At 42.8% G+C, this 9,937-nt stretch overlaps 1 protein-coding gene across 1 annotated transcript in view; it reads left to right on the top strand.

Annotated features, from left to right (window-relative positions):
* The first annotated feature begins 2,869 nt into the window (after window positions 1–2,869).
* IMMP2L (inner mitochondrial membrane peptidase subunit 2) overlaps window positions 2,870–9,937 on the top strand; it is an 878,078-nt gene continuing 871,010 nt past the window's right edge. Inside the window, exon 1 of the mRNA XM_047094818.1 lies at window positions 2,870–2,981. The gene's annotated coding sequence lies outside the window, so the exon portion shown is untranslated. The remainder of the gene's footprint in view (window positions 2,982–9,937) is intronic.

Here is a 9,937-nt window from a genome sequence, read left to right as displayed (position 1 = left end):
GTAAGTCTGTATGAATATAAATTGATTCGAACATAAATATATTCATAGAATTTGTAAATTTAATTATTTTGGGTTAACCTTACTTAGATACTTCCTTGAATATTAGACATGTCTAACCATAACTTAATTTTGTACCTTAGTTAGGAATGCATGTATGGTTTATTTTCTCTCTGATGACACTAATGCCAGCCACATGGAGGCTTGTTCTAATATAAGAAGACAAATCATTATATTTCAACCACACACATAAAGCCAAATATTCAGTTTAGAATTTAATTGATGGATTTAAAGCTAATGGGGTGTTCGTTTTTAATAGACTACTTTTTGTGTAGTTTCACAGAAAAATTAAGCAGGAGGTATAAAGAGTTCTAATATCTCCCCTGACCCCACATTTACACAGCTTTCTCAACTATCAATATTCCAGCAATAAAGTGATACATTTGTTACAACTGATGAACCTACATTGACACATTATTGTTACCTGGAGTGATGGTTTCCATGTGTCACCCAGATAGTATCATAGAGAGTATTTTCACTGACCTAAAAATCCTACGTGCTCTGCCTATTCCTCCCCTGCCCTCTTGCCCCTCAACCCTTGGCAACCACAGATCTTTTTATTGTCTCCATAGTTTTACCTTTTCCATAGTGGCCTATAGTTGGCATCATATGCTATACTACACAAGCCTTTCCAGATGACCTCAGGTTCTTAAGCACATTTGATGAATCTTAGTGACAAAGTCTGGTCATACTTAGCAACACTTTTTGTATGTTAATTAATTTGCATTATAATAAAAATCACACATTCCTGTCTCCATTGTTTATTCATTTACATTCCAATTCAGACTGTCAGCTCTTAATGGCCAAGAACTCCCTCTATTTAATTTGATTAATCATCCAAATTGATTTTTAATTATTAGTGCTGCTAACCTAAAAAATAAAACAGTTACATTGTTAGAAAAATGGTTTATTCAGGAATAGCAGAGAATTGCAATTTGGGATATGCAAGCTATAGCAAAAAACACAGGCAAATGCAACAAACAAAGGAGAGGATTGTTATTTTATGATGAAGGAGGAGTCAGAAGGGTTGTTTTGAATGTAAGTCCACTGGAGAAAAGCAAGAGTTCAGGATGGTAATGGTTTCTTATTGGCTGGGTTGCAAAGGTAGCCTATTTGTGGTAGGAAATGCAATGTACAACTTTCTCTGTTAAGGACTGTCGTTGATGATTCTTTCCTGTGGAGGATTGCTCTGTTGGGATCTGTAACTGACGTGGTGTGGGTGGTACAGCTGCAGCCTCCCAACTCCACTTTAGTGAGGTTTCCCTTTATTGATTTTCACAATGCCAATAGGACCTAGTCCAATTTATAAATAGGTTCTCAGTGCTATTTGATAAAGGTGGGACTCCCATGCAGGTAAGTGCTCATGGAATTAAATCCTTAAGCATTGGCAGAGAAAAGCTTGCTCTACAGTAATTATTTCAGTGATGAATGAGAAAAACTACGGAGTTGGCACATACCCTCTTTGCAGGAAAGCAATGTTATTCTCAGGAGACTCTAGGAGTTTTAGTTATCAGGTGGTTTGAGTCTCTGAGTAGGTTGTTAAACCTTTAGAATTAATTTTAAGCTAGAGTCCCAGAGCATCTGGTAGTAACATTTATATTAAATGATTTGAAAATGCACAGAGTAGTTTGTCAGCATTCGGAAGAATGAAAAATACAACAATAATAAGGCATATAATTGGGGGAGGGATAAAAGAGAGAATAAGTGTTTTATATCTGTTTGGTAGATCTAGGTTCCACTTTCTTTGTGGGTTGTCATAACCCTGTAAGTTGAAGACAAACGCTTAGGAATGAAATTCCAGCTTTCCCAAAGTAAACCACCTGTTTTGGATTATTCCTTTTGGCTTGCCTAGAAATAGTTTCCCTGTGTGCACTTTAGTAGAAAAAACGCAATAACGGGAGTCCAGAGGGGGAGCACTCAAAAGGCTCTTTGCCACTGTAGCTGTGCACTCCAAGCCGCTTCTGGGGTCTCCGTTTCCTGACCTATTTGAAAGGCGGGGGTGCTGAAGACACAGTTTCATAGAGTTTCAGCTCTCTGTCGTCCTCTCTGCCATTAGTACGGTGCAGAACTTCGAGTAAGTGCTCAGTTATTGCTTGCTGAGTATTATTTTTTAATCCGTTGCAAATCCATACCGGGATTTGGGCCTAACCCAGCCTTGCGCTGCCGGGGGGCGGTGGGAGGGGGAGGAGGCGGCACCGGGTTTCCGCGGGGGGCGGAGCTTCGCGCAGCTCCCGCGCGCTGGGGGATGGGGGCGGAGCTTGCCGCCGGTGGGGGGCGGGGCCATCGCGGGGACTTCCCCTGGGCTGAGCTGCGCAGCGGGTGCGGAGGGCGGGAGCGCGGTGGCGGTTCGGGGGGCTCTGTGAGGCTGGCGGGGGTGGGCGGGCGCGCAGCCGCCGACCCCTGGTGGTCCCCCGGGCTTGGGTCCTTTCCGGAGGAGTCGGCTGCAGGCGGGGAGGGAATTGCTGGGAGGCTGAGAGCTGCTCGGCCGCGAGTCCTGTGGGGTCGCGAGCATGTGTACGTGCGCGTGTTTATCTAAGGCCCCGCGCAGCGGCCGGCACAGTCGCCTACCCTTTCGGCTAACTATGGTGGCTCCTCGGCGCCTAACGACGGCGACACGTAGCCGGGAGGCGGCTAGCTCCTCCCCGCCAAGTGGGCACCCCTAAATCGCGCCCGCTCCTTGTCATCCCCCCCCCCCCCCAGAGGGGACAACTCCGGCTCCAAGCCCTGGCCGTGAGGGAGCGCTGTGGGGACGCGCTGCCCTGCGCCTTGAAGTGTTGGGCAGGTGGTGGGAGTTCCTGAGGCTTCAACATCAGGATTTTAAAGCACCTGTCTCTGTCATTTTTACTTTTAGGGTTTTGGCCAAATTGGGCGAGGGCACAAAATAACCACTTACCCCTTCTCACCGAGGAAGAACGGGAGAAAGGGTAAGTAAGGAATGATCAGGGGTGGAAGGAGCTAGGACTATATAAGAGCAAGGGAGACAAAAATCGAGAGCCAGAACTGCCCCTGGGGGATGTGGGGGCCAAATTCTACCGTTATCATCAGGAAACCGAGGCCCACCTTCAAGGCTCACACACTCCAAACCCGAAAGTTTTCTCAGGCCTAGAGCCTGTAGAGCTGGCTGGGAACTTGACAGCTTGGCATAGATCCCTTTTAGTTACTTGACCCGACAGCTTTCTTGTCGTTACCCTTCCCGTCTTTGGAACGTTGGTCTTGCAGTTGTCTGCCTCCCCACCGTGGCGCTCTCTAAGCTAGCTTTGATTAATCCCCCAGACTGTAGTCATTAAACAATCATGGCCCTGCTTGATTACTGACAGGGACCCACCCACAGATTTTTTTTTTTTTAAGAGACTTCTGTAAAAATTCTTTAGAACGCCAAAGGGTAAAAATAACAATATCATAACTGTTGAAATTCTTTTGGGATCTTCTCTCAAGCTCACAGAGGAAGGTTTTGTTTTTGTTTTTGTTTTTGTTTTTGATTTTCGATTTTTGGCGTGGGGGTAAAATTACCAGGCAGGGCCATTTTTCCTTGACTTTGATACCCCTTCACAAATACTCTCTTCCCTTCTGAAAAGTGGCCAAACAGCACACTGAAACCCTCAGAGGTTTGCTGTGATTTTCAGTGTGGTGTCTTACACTGGTTCTTTTGTGCAAATCACTTGCCATCACTTGCCATCCTTCTGCCTTCTTACTGGAATGAAACACAGCTCCTCTCAGAACATTGGGGATGCCTTATGCATCCTATGTGTCCCATGTAAACAACTGTTTTCAGTTAGTTAAAATTCAGGTTAGCCCCAAGCAAGAATGTAGCAAACCATTCTGGGATACTTACACAGGAGAGCCAGAATTGCCTTCTGTGGCAACTTGGCCCTGCCTGCCTGTACCCTTAACCTGCCTTCTTACTTGTCTGTGTATATGGCTCAGATAGCCATATACATAATGTATGAAAAACTAGAAAATAGTTGTTTATGGATGATGGGTTCATTCATTAGTGCAGTGGATATTTATTTATTATCTTTTCCTACCAAACGACCGAGCACTGATGGATAAGTTGGATGGTAAGAATGATGAGCCTGTGTTGGAGATGGCCATTTGGGGCAGGCCTTTCATCAATTTTCTGTGGATTTTCAGAATAGTTAAGTGTTATTGTAAAGACCTTCCCTATACTATTGAGCTTAGTCTATACAGTGTTGTGGGTGGACAGTGCTATTTTTCTGCCTTCTAGCACGTTCAGTGGTAAACTTTCAAGGATTACTGACGTGGTGATTTGTGTCCTTTTTTAGAATAGTGTTGTTCCTGGACAGAGAATCAGTTCTGAACTCAGGTTAGGCTGCTGACTGCTTGAAAATCAATACTTGAGAGACAGGTGATGGTGGCAAAGGAAAGATTGCTTTATTGAGGAAGCCGGCAACCTGGGAGGATGGTGGAGTAATGTCTCAAAGACCATCTTCCCAGTCCAGGTGCAGCTGGAGAGTTTTTAAGGGGAAGGCGTGAAGAGTGGGAGAGGGGGCATTCTGAATGCCACATTCAGGAGAAGCTGGCGCCCAGGCGGTTAGTTGTGTGTCGACATGACCCTGAAGAGGCTCGTTGGCATCGATGGCAGCTGTTTTCTAATGTGATTAGGTGTTATCTTCTGGGAAGGTTTGGTTCTTCACTCCTCAAGGCCAGCGGTTTGCAAATCTCCAGGAAAGTAGGTTAGTTTGGCTACAGACCAACGGACTTAGGTCAGCAAGCACGAAGGGCATAAGCTTGAGGCAAGTTAACCCTTAAGACTGGTTGGAGTGCTGTTACAGTGTTATAGTCATTTTCCAGTGTAATAAGTGTATTGTACCAGTATAAAAATTACATGAGGATAATGGTTTGAATTGTTGCATAAAGATAATGTAAGATGAGAAAATATGGAGAGTGTTATGGGGGATTCACTTAAAGAAAGTAAGTACTAGGCTGGTCACCTGTATGAGTGTCTGGTATATTTAACCTCATTTTTTATTGAAGATGACTTTTTCTGGTTACATAAGGTTAAAAATGAATCTTGCAGGGATATGAGAGATGGAAAGCAAGTCTCTTAAGAGCCTACTCTTAGAAGAACCTTCTCAACAGTTTGTGTCTATTTCTTCAACTATTTGTTTCATGATTATATGTTACTATTTGGCCTTCTACCTCTATGTTCTTGTCTGTGTACCAGGCCAATCCTCCTGTAGAAGTGGCATGGCTTTTAGATTCTTTTAGACATTGGCTTGAGTCCTGGCTCTTATCTCATAAGCTCTGCGACTTTGGACCAGTTAAAACTTTGCTCCTTAACGTCTCACCTGTCAAAACAGAACAATGAGTATATTTAAAAATGTGTGAAAAAACAGCGTCTGGCATATAGATACTGTTAACTTCCCTCCTTTTTTATCTGGTCACCCATCACATTCTTCATGATCTTCTTTGCTATTTAAGTAAGGTATCTCGTATTTCACTTTCCTGAAGGTGGATGTTTGCATTTTCACAGTCACCACTTGTTATATCTGATCCTAGAATTTCTGGGACAAGGAGTGACCCCTGACGTGGCTTGAATTCCCCCTATGAAATCATTCCACAGCTATGCCTATAGAGTGTCAGCTTGAAAAATGAAGGGAAAGGGTTTCTATAAATGTGTTTATAAAGCTCTGACACTGTTCCTAACGTGGGAAAGATACTACCACCGCATTTAGCTGAGTGCTTAAATTTAGGATTTCTATTTCAGAAATGTCTTTGGTTTATAAGAATTACAATAAAAATACTGATGCTACATGTCCAAACTGTCATGATTTTGCCAAGTTGTGGGTTTAATATACAGCTAAGCTGTGTATTTAGTGTATCTAATACAGCTCTGGAAGCCAAGAAAGACAAGTCCACAGACATCAGATTTTACACCAGACATCTGGCTTCACTTCGCTAAGGAGTACATTTTGTCAGTAGATTAGAGGCCTATCAGCTCTAGTTGGTGACACTGTATCATCAGCTCTGGTCTGTAGGGTTTAGTGTGATGTTTTATTCAAATGACAGCACACGCTAAATGGGCACTTGGTCAGAAAAGCACACTTCCCACAGGTGTGTTCTGGTGTTGTTGCTCTTACAAGTTAACGAGGTAAAATAGTTTCTATCCTTGGTGATTTTTTTGTGGAAAAACATATTCTTGTATTCCAGAAATTCATTTCCAAGTCCATTTTTGTTTGCAGTGTTGAACGGTGTGCTTACAGAAATTGAATAACAAATAGACTTTAGATTTCCAGATCAGGACCCCAAAAAGCTATTTTAACTCATTGTATGCCCATTATGTATCAGTGGTACTATAGACTCTAGCCAACATTTATAATAGGGTTTTGGAGAATAATATATTCTGAGTTCCAGTCTAGAATAGCGGAACCACATCCCTCATTTTGAGGCAGTCAGGAATATAGAAATACTCTAGATGCTATAACTTCTGGGTTTTCAAGTAGGCTCTGTGATTGCTTAGCTGTGATCTTGGATACAAATTCTTTACCTGTAAAATGGAATAATTGCTCATGATTATTGTGAGATTTAGTGAGCATTTGTAAAGTAGCACAATATCTGGTTCAAAATTAGCCATCAGTAAATAGTAGTTTCATTTCTTCCCTCTCGGTCCTGGCCACAAGAACAAAGGTTACCAACCCCCTAACCCCCACCTTCGATCTCAGAATAATCCACTGGCAGGATTTGTGGCTCCAGCAGAGAGACATTACCCCTGGAATCTGGAATTTAGTAGTGGGGGCTGAGAAAAGGCTATGGAGAATAATGACAAAAGGGAGGAGTGGTGAACTCACAGAGGAAGGTGCCAGTTTTTGCTCAGTCCATGGACTTAGGTTGATGAATTACTTGACTCCTAGAAAGAACCACCTTTATCTCTGGCCTTTCTGTTGATCTTTTGTCAGCTGCTCCATTGGAGATTCTTACCTCCTTATTGATGCTTAGTCCAATTATAGTTTCTTTCTTTCTTTCTTTCTTTCTTTCTTTCATTACCTTGCTATTACCTGAATAATCATGTATTTCTATTTTTTTTTTTTAATGGGTGGGACTTAATAATAGATGTCTGTACTTCCTAAAGATCTGGTCTTTTTCTTTGGCTTAAAAATTTAAAAATTTTCTTTTTATTTTTTTTTAATGTTTATTTATTTTTGAAAGAGAAACAAAGTGTGAGCAGGGGAGGGGCTGAGAAACAGGGAGACACAGATTCTGAAGCTGGCTCTAGGCTCTGCATTGTCAACACAGAGCCCGATGCAGGGCTTGAATCCATGAACCATAAGATCATGACCTGAGCTGAAGTCAGATGCTTAACCAACTGAGCCACCCAGGAACCCCTGATCTGGACTTTTTCTATACTTGAAATCCAGTTGATCTTCTTGTCCTGTCATTAACCATTTTTTTTTTTTTTAACTATATGCCATGTGCATTGAACTAGTGCTGAGGCTATAGAGATGAAGTCACTGTCCTTGATCAAGGATCTTATAGTTTAGTGGGACAGTCGACATCTTGGCCAACAGTTCAAATATTGTGTACTATTTGCCATAACGGAGGTATAAGTGCAAAGGAAGGCTAGCAGGAGCTCTTGATCCCTGATGGAAATGTCACGGGAAGATTTTAGCAGTGGTTGTGTTTTGAACTGAACCTTGAAAGCGGAGTAGAAGTGGGCAGGTTGACAAGCAGGAGAGAGCATTTCCACATGGGGCTCATAGCCTGAATAGTTGTATGGCATTACGGGGGCATGTTGCGTTCATGGAACTATATATAGGTCAGTTACATTAGGGCAAAGTCAGGAGTGAAAGGAGATGAAACTGGATAGCTAGGTCAGGGCATACTTTCTATGCCACGTGCGGCATTGTGAGCGACATGAAAGGTCACCTTGAAAGCGAAGTGCCGGGTAGATTGGGGGTGGAGTGAGGTGCTGGGTGGGGATGTGGCAAGACTGGAGACCTGAGCAGACAGTGTATTAGTATGGATAATGGCAACTCGAGAGCTGGGACAAGGCTGGAAGTAGTGGGAAAACTTAGAAGTTTAGGAAAAATATTTAGAAGGAGGGGAAATTGGTTCATCTTCATGACTGAATGTAACAGAAAGGGGAGGGTGAGGGTGCTGGAGTAGCTGCTAGATTTCTGACTGGTGAGAGGGTAGGGAGAAGAGGAAGCAGCTCTGGGCTGGGGGCAGCTGTTGAGTTCAGGCTGGGACAAGTGATTAAAGAGCTTGCTGGACATGTCCTTGGCGAGTTGGGACTGTCTAGGAGGCCATTGGATATACGGTCCTGGAGTGTCACAAGAGACGTGGAGGCTGCAGAGGCAGATTTCTGAGTGCTTACTATGTGGAGAGTAGTTGAAGGCATGGGTAAGGACAAAAGTGCTTAGAGGAACTGCATAGAAAGAGAAAAGGGCTCAAGGTAAGTTTTGGAGAATACTGAATTTTTTGGGACACACCAAGACAGAAGGGGAGTGGCCAGAGAAGCTGGGGGAAAAGAGAAAGCAAAACTTTTCAGGCCAACTTGCAGAGTTTCAAGAAGTAGAACCCAATTAAAACTGTAATGCTATGAATCATCAAGCATGATGAGGATTGTAAAGTAGAATCAATGGCTCCGTTGGTTTGGTGGGGGCAGAAAGTACCCTGCGTGGGCAAAAGGAGTGAATAGGAGAGGAGGAAGTGAAGAGAGAGTAAGTATGCCTGGGCCCTTTCTCAGAGATTTTGACTTCACTGGTCTGCAGTCCAGAATTTTCAAAGCTCTAATATGTGTCCAAAGATGAAACTCAGTGTGGCAGGCTTCTTTTTTTGAGGGGAGAGACAGCATGTATGTATATTGAGAGGAAGGGGCCCCACAGACAGGGAAGTGTTGAAAATATAATTGCCTGTAATCACGGTTCTTTGTTATGCTTTCTAGTGAATGAAAATCAGGTTGTCGCTGTCTTTGCCTAATCTTCCCTTTAAAACAAACAAACAAACAAACAAACAAACAAATGCATACCTGACCCCCACTCTTGAATATCCTATTTACCCTTTTTTTTCCTTGTCCAAAGTTCCACTGATAACTTGCTTTCACTGCATCTGGCCTTTTTTCACTTACATTATTCTCTGACCTAATCCAACTGTGGGGGGGAAAAGTCCCCTTTTTATTAAAAACTGAAAAATGTCAACAGAGTGTGTACTAGGAAGCTAAGGGGGAATTAACCATGCCAAACATAAAAAAAAAAAATCATTTGATTTAGCAAACATTTATTAATATCTGCTGTCTTCAAGGCTGTATAATATGGAAGGCTACATAGGATGGGAAGGATGAATGAGATAGGGATCCTGCCCTTAAGGACTTCTCAGGTCAGTGAGAGAAATGGATGTGTAAATAAATGCCTTATGCAATATGTGCTGTTATAGAGGTCCAAGGTAAGATGGATGTAAAACAATGGTCTTCTTTCTTTTGTGTTAGCCACAAGACTTCGCACAGGTGAAATCTCACGGTGACACGTGAGCTAGAACTTGCAGTGAAGTTATAGGATGCTGAGGTTCGAGGAGTGGGATCAAGGGAATAAAATACTCCTTGGTGGTCTCATGATAGTGGCAGAATGGGTTTCAGTTTTTCATCTCTTCTTCCTCCTTGTTCTATTTGGTTTACTGCAAGATGTCTGTGTCTTTCAGGGAACTTGGGAGGATAAAGATGTTTCAGCTGACATATAGAGATATCCACAGTTTTTCCTTTTCTAGTACAAACTTTCTATGAATTTACTACAACTGGTTTATTATATTCTAGATGACTAAAACACACCAGAGCAATTAAATCAGAATCTCTTGGAATGATGTCCAGGTATTGATATTTTTCAAAATGCCCCCAGATGTTCTAATGCAGCCAGGGTAGAGAATGACT

Source organism: Lynx rufus, unplaced genomic scaffold (assembly GCF_022079265.1).
Source record: "Lynx rufus isolate CCGP_SWC_20201006 ecotype Redwood Valley unplaced genomic scaffold, mLynRuf1.p SCAF_4, whole genome shotgun sequence".
Taxonomy (NCBI): domain Eukaryota; kingdom Metazoa; phylum Chordata; class Mammalia; order Carnivora; family Felidae; genus Lynx; species Lynx rufus.
This window is presented reverse-complemented; position numbering and strand designations above follow the sequence as displayed.